The sequence below is a fragment of the Anas acuta genome, chromosome 2 (genome assembly GCF_963932015.1).
Source record: "Anas acuta chromosome 2, bAnaAcu1.1, whole genome shotgun sequence".
Classification (NCBI taxonomy): domain Eukaryota; kingdom Metazoa; phylum Chordata; class Aves; order Anseriformes; family Anatidae; genus Anas; species Anas acuta.
Window position 1 is genome coordinate 25390708 of NC_088980.1, and position 7005 is coordinate 25397712.

General features: G+C 40.2%; 1 long non-coding RNA gene across 1 annotated transcript; it reads right to left on the reverse strand.

Annotated features, from left to right (window-relative positions):
* Positions 1-457: 457 nt before the first annotated feature.
* On the reverse strand, positions 458-6691 carry LOC137851674 (uncharacterized). Its single transcript, XR_011093345.1, has 3 exons — positions 6403-6691; positions 1369-1541; positions 458-1301 (listed from the first exon to the last, which is right to left on the reverse strand). It is a non-coding gene; the product is annotated as an uncharacterized lncRNA (long non-coding RNA).
* Between the last annotated feature and the right edge of the window lie 314 nt (positions 6692-7005).

A 7005-nucleotide genomic window follows, 5' to 3' on the forward strand; every position in this document is an offset into this window, starting at 1 on the left:
GCATCTGGATCCCATGCACCCTCCTTCCCTTCCTTAGGACATCACTCATCCAGGAAAATACTGGCAATTGAAAACATTTTACCTTCACTTCTTCAGAGAAGCCACCTTTATTAGCAGTGAGCTTCATCAGAATGAGAAAAGTATTTTCCTGGCATTGCCCTTTGAACTACAGACAGGAGTGTAGAGACAACTGCGAACCCAGCTCCTGCTGACTGCAGTATCACCAGCAAGAAAGGTCCTGTTTCTCACTTTGCAGTTACTTCTCCATTCCAAAATAGTGCTAAACTCCTAAGCTTCAGATATTTGTTTCTTAGGCCTCTTGGTCATTCACAACCGTGACAAAAACTTTAGAAGGCTCCTGTTTTATGTAAATTAACCCCCCCCCCCCCAGATGTTCCCATACCCCAATATTATTTCAGGCTATTTGGGACAGAAAATAATATGGATACATAGAGCCTCCATTTTTTCAATTTCAGTTTTTATTGCAGAAGGGTTCAACAATTAACATAAGTCATTTTACAGGAATTAGTTCCTTCATTATTCTTCCACATGTCTGACCTGGCTAATTTAGGGAAAATCTGCTACAAAGAATAAGGAATAGGAATTGATAACCACTTATCTAAGGACTAGTTCTAACATAGACCAGCATGTGCTTTTCCTCAATTCCTTGTACTATTCACTAACTGAAAAACTAATTCATTCTAACATAATAGGTGTAAAGATGCTAAACATACACAACTCAGCAAAATGTAAATAGGCAAAGTACTGAGCTAAAAGAGTAAGGACAAGCAAATTTAAAACAAATAAGACAACTTGACATTTATTGAATCTGTGGAAGCAAATTTAATCACAACTTCATCACTTGGGACCACATATAAAGTTGAATTTGGTTGTAAGGAGTATCAGGTACCTCAATGCCCAACTCCCATTGACTGAAAGAGCAATGCCCACCTAGGAAACTGAACCTGGAGTTTAGCTGTCGTGAAGTTAATGAAGTCAGCACTGAAATTTCTATTAAAAATGTTGCTTAACACTAGCAGAGTGATGATCTAAGCAAGTATCCTGCACACTTGCCCAGAGTGGGCCTTCAGTGGATCCCTCCCAAGGAAGGGCATTTCAGTGGGCCTTAGCAGAGGGAGGGCAGTGATCTCTGTGCCTGAGAGCACTCGATCCTCTATCAGGAGTTGAGTGCTCTCAATAATTCCTCCACATCTCCAGCCAGCCCCACAGAAAGGCAGGCACGTATCCTCACCTGCCCCATTTTGTGTCCTGATGCCATGGGGAGGGAGGCTGTGCACTGGCTGTGAAAGCACAAGAATAAGTAACTGAAATAAAAAAAAAAAAAAGGCTCCAGGAGCCTTGAAACACCCAAATCGTACCCAAAACCTGCCTTCAGCTCAGGCAGGGGCAATGCTAGCAGATTGCTGGGTGGTGAGGGAACGGGCCCAGGGCCTTCGGCCTTCTGTGGGGACACCTGGTGGTGGCCACGGGGCTCTTACAGCCAGCAGAGTGTGTCCACGGTCCATGACATGGAGCATTGCCTGGGAAAAAAAAAAAAAAAAGAAAAAACACCCAAAACACTTCGAAACAACACTTAATACCCTCTGGAACACCCTTCTTATTCTTTTCTTATTCTTCAAACAGAAGCAGCTCATGTCACTCAGAGGAAAGTGTTTACAAAGAGGAATACACTCTATAAACTGGCTGTAGGCCAGTTGAGCCAGTTTCCTTGCAGCAGACTTTCCTCAGTGACTTGAGCATTAGTTTTCGCAGATGGGACACCCTGGGAATACAGTTTGCTTGTGAAATTGTTTAGGGTGGTTAAGCTATACATTTTTCCTATTCCAATGAGGGTGACCTTTCAGGTTGAGGATTGCAAAGTGTGCGTTTAGGAAACAAATTACAAGATATTCTTTTTCTTATTTAGTGAAGTTATCTAAATGTGGAAACTAGAGTTTGATAATTTGTGCTAATACAGCTTTTTTAAGGGACTGTACCAAAGAAGCTGTCTTGAGCTGCATCTCCACCCCCCTCAACCAGAGGATGTCTATCACCCCACAGGAACAAAGACAACACTGCATTTTTCTTTTTATTTTGTACTTCTTTGGAAAATAAAGAGAGGCATTCCTGAATTTATTATGGTTGTATTAATTTTAACCCCCCCCATAAATTTAAATATTTTTTTCTATAAATGCTGATTCCCGAAAGCATTGTCAGCCATATATAGGATTTACTCACTTTCCACTAAGTCCCATTACATTCCTAATTAGAGTAAAGCCACACATGAAATTTGGAAAATATTTTTTCTATTGAAAGTATTTGGCTTAGTATTTATCAACTTATCTCCTATCTATAAATTCACAGAAAGCCATATTGCTAGTGGTAGGATACACAATTTAATTTTCAAGAACTGAGTATAAAATCAGTATTGAAACAAAGCCAGTATTTTCATGGGTGTCTGTAATTAAGCATCTAATTTCTTGATTCATTTTCTATACACGAGTATTTAGCATCCTAACAGTGGAAATAAATTAAAATGAACAGTCTTTATCATGAATCAAAATACCCCAGTAACTGAAAACTAGTATTATTTTGGGTTTTCTGTCCATCTCCTGAATTAAGCCGAAATGAAACATTCTGATGAATATTTGTCCCTTCCAGGCAAACAGACAGAAAGAGTGATTTATTCTTACAGTAGCTTGGATAAAATCCAGAATGGCAGGGTTCCAGCTTGCTCTAGCAACACTCAAAGTGCAGCTGATTTCAATAAACACTGATATCTTAATGCTTATTTTCCATAAAGCCTCATCTGTGGCTTTCCCAATGATCAAGTTATCTCAACTAACTAGAAGCTTGTTTTGGGGAATAGAAATTAAAGGATTCATAGTAATTTAGGATTTTTCCCCTCTACTAACAATAATTCTGAGGACAAGCTAATTCTAAAAATGCCTTGCCTGACAAGTTAAGCCCAACATAACCCTATATTATGAAACCTCAGGGTTAAAAAAAAACACACATGTCAACAACACAGCCCACAAGGAGGTCACAGGTCCCTTTGTGTTTAGGTGACATAACTCTGGGTGTAGCCCAGGCTACTTCCTAGGGGGTGCAAGTTCTGTCTTGCTGCACTCCTCCTTGCCCCTCCAGTCATTCCCAATACAACTGCAACCACTTCACCACAGGGACCCTCACTCATCCCCTTTGCCTATTGCCAGGGCAGAGGATTCCCAGTCCCAGGACGGGTCTCTAGGTGCTGCTATAACACCAATAATAAATACTCTTAGAACTATTTTTCCGGATATTAAATTGGTACCAAGACTCCCTGGTGTTTGTGACTCCTCTGAAAGAAGTGAGCAGAAATGTGACACTTATAAGGCAACTGTGGTTCTGACACTGCAGGGCTGGCTCCTAACCCATGCCGTATCTCACCAGAGTGACCAGCTCCCATTACCAGTGCCAGGGCATGAGGAGGGTCTGTCTGCCCCAAGACTTGGGATCCATGTTTCAGGTGACTAATGCTTTGATCCAACAGAAACACAGTATGTATATGCCCCTTTTAAACTAGTACATCAGGAATTTTGCAAGTTCCCTTGAACTTACTGTCTCAGGAAAAAGAAAAGTGTTATTTCCAGCATCTTCTCATGAATCTCTCTCCTCAGTAGTATCAGCAAGAATGTTGACTGGTGACCTCACAAGATCAGAGTGTGATACACAAACCAGTCATTAAAACTTAATGAGATGAGGTAAACCAAATGTCTCCAGTACAGATTTTGCCCCTGCTTATAATATGTGTACCTAGCATCTCTTAGCTCTAGGGCAGTCTCAGCATTATAATAGGAAAACTGCTAATACAGCTCAGCCACAAGATATTTTTACCCATGACTTAGCGGTTTAAGCAGCTGCAAATTTTATATAGCATCCCTACCACATTTTTTGATGCGGACTATCGTGTGGGACTGGAGTGTGCTTTACCAGTTAAGTCCAACACATTATGAGCATGAGCTTTCAGACCATGAGGTGTGCAGCTACCTTCTTCAGACAGAAAGAAAGAAAAGCAACAAATACAATGAGAGAGGGAGATGGTGTCACCCTGACTAAACAGAGAAAAGCAGATATTCAGTTGATAGTTATGAACTCTTATCTTGCACTGGAGCAGAAACATCTCACCTGCACTTGTAGAAATATTTTGAAACTGACAGGGAAAATCAGCTTATACAACCTTTCATTATTATCAGTATAGTTACCACTACTATTATTAATTCCAGTAACAACACATCTTGTTTTCTAGTCTCACCATGTACTGATGATATCCCCAGTAGACTTATTGCCATATTGTTAAACAAGCTTCTGGACCCAATGTTCTTTAAAGACTGAAAATCTAGCCCATCCAAATAGTGGTGTGCAAAATGATATCAAATAGTAGTTGATGCTACTCTAGGGATACACTTGGAAAAGCATAACCACAACACTTCAAAGTGGTCACGGCTAACACCTAGTTATAGACAATGTGAATTCCACTCATATAATATGGAGCTTCTAGTTCATGTAGTTGAAACTAAATCAAATTATGGAGACTGCCAGTTTAGAGGGAAAACAAATCACTATGATGCAAGCAGTGACCAGTGGAAATCAATGAAAACTAGATGTGTTTATTATTTCTTGCTGCTTAGGGCAGACTATTCCCCAGGTTTTTCTGGGTGAACTCTGGAAGTGTTAAGATGCTCAGGAGAGCAATCAACTTATAGGAATATCACCAAGGTCAAAACTCACCATAAGAATTTTTATTGCTGTGGATGGAGCACAGCATACAAAGAAGCCAGCATGCCCTTAAAACTACAACAAACAATAGTGTACCAGGTAGGAAAACAGGCAGTTTTCTTTTAAACTACTTTGTCCTAATGAGAAAAAAAAAATCATAGCTACCAGAAAATATTTTTATTATCTACTTTTCCAGGCAGTTTTAGGCATTAGAAAAGCATTAAAAACTCAAGTGGGAAACTGGGAAGATTTGAGGGAGATTTTGTTGCTAGATTTCAGTTTTGTTATTATCCTTTATATTACTGGGAATGCATAAGAGTAATAAAATTGGCCTACAGGAACAATTTAGTATTCAGTATATGCTCCTATCTTGTCTCTGCAGAGGGCTAGCTTCTTTCTAAGGAGAAGCACAGAATCCTCATGTCAATAATTACCAAATAATCTGCGTGCATTTTTTTCCTAGCTTCTCCACCCCACCATATATTCATTTACCTGCTCAGAGATACAGCATGAAATGTACAGCATTCACAGGATTTTCAGGATTCTTTCAATGTAACTTAAAATACAATAGCTTCCTGAAATTTCCAGTTCAGATTAGACTTAGTCCTTGTCTTTGCTAATACCTTTCAACAAAAACTGCTAGTGATTTAAAAAAATATTATGCCTATTTCCATATGCGTGAATCTTACATACTCCATTTTGCTTGAATGGTTTCTCACTCCTGTGTTGAACAAGGCAGGAGACGACCTTTCCTTTTGTCCTCCTTGTGCTGCAGACAGACATTGAGGCACCTGAGCCCTCTCTAGGGCAAGGCTAGAGAGCAAGCCAGGTTTCAACCTGTGCTCTCACCCCATTGTAGACCTGCACATTACTGGAAGATGGGACATCCATAGTAAGCACAGTCCAAGCTCTGGCTGCCTCAAAGCCTTGGTTGCCCAGCAGTAGGTGAAATCTGCAGGCAATTTCCTGCTCTGTTCTGCATTGGTGCAGCCTCACCTTGAGTACTGTGTACAGTTCTGGGCACCACAGTACATGTACAACAAGGATATGAAGCTGTTGGACAGTATCCAGAGGAGGGCTACAAAGATGGTAAAAGGCCTAGAGGGGAAGATGTATAAGGAGCACCTGAGGTCACGTGGCCTGTTGAGCCTGAAAAAGAGGGGGCTGAGGGGAGACCTCATCAGTCTACAACTTCCTCATGACAGAGAGTGAAGGGGCAGGTGCCAATCTATTCTCTTTAGTCACCGGTGATAGGACCCTTTGGAAAGGTGTCAAGCTAAGGCAGGGGAGGTTCAGCACATTCTCACAGTTTCCACTTAGTGAAAGCAACAATAATGCCATCAGTACCTATCCAAGTTTACTTACCACAAGTAAAAATTTGAATTCACATTAGGGCACCTTTTTCACACAGTCTGTTGTTCAATCTTAACAAATATTTAAAAACATTCTTCAAAGTCTGGTTTAGTTGTAAGCACTTGAGTTTCTGAGGTTTTTCATTATTTTATTATTACTATTTTAAAATATTTTTAGAGGCTGGAAAGGGAGCTTAGAATCCATGTGAGTAACTTCACTGAAAACAGACAAGGTGAAGGAAGTACTTAAACTCCCCAACATGAAACAACTGTAGAACCCAGCAACACTTACCTGCCAGCTTCTGAACTTCAGTCACTTCCAAATTACTATATGGTGAAGCTGTACCACCAGGGTTTTACTGTACTGAGAAGGCACTACCAACTTAACTATCTCATAGAGTCTCTAAAACTATTTCACATAGACAGTAGAAAACACAAAGAAAACACAAAGAAAAAGCAGGCTGATAGGGAATACTGAGCCCATTTAGCCATGACAGTAGAAGAACACCTCAGGTAACCTGAGCTTCAAGCTCCCCTGAAGTGGCAATTCCTCATGTGAGTCCTCATGCTTCCTATATAGCAAAGGACAAATGATCCACACCTGGCAGATTTCACTAAAAGGGGTGGAGCCAAGAGACCTTGTAGAATAGGCTCATCTACCTGGTTTCAGTCTTTTAAGGTCAATTGCTCTTTATCACTAAGAGAAATAACCTGACAAGGGGCTTAGTGGTTAGAGTTGACCTAATGAATTAACTACAAAAGATGCATGAGGGTCATATTTCTATTAGTCATTCTGTGACAAAAATTAGTACAGAGCCTGTTCAAATAAATAAATAAATAAGCAAATACAAAAATAAAAGAAAAAAGAAAATGACCTTAAAGGCAAAATTGCTAC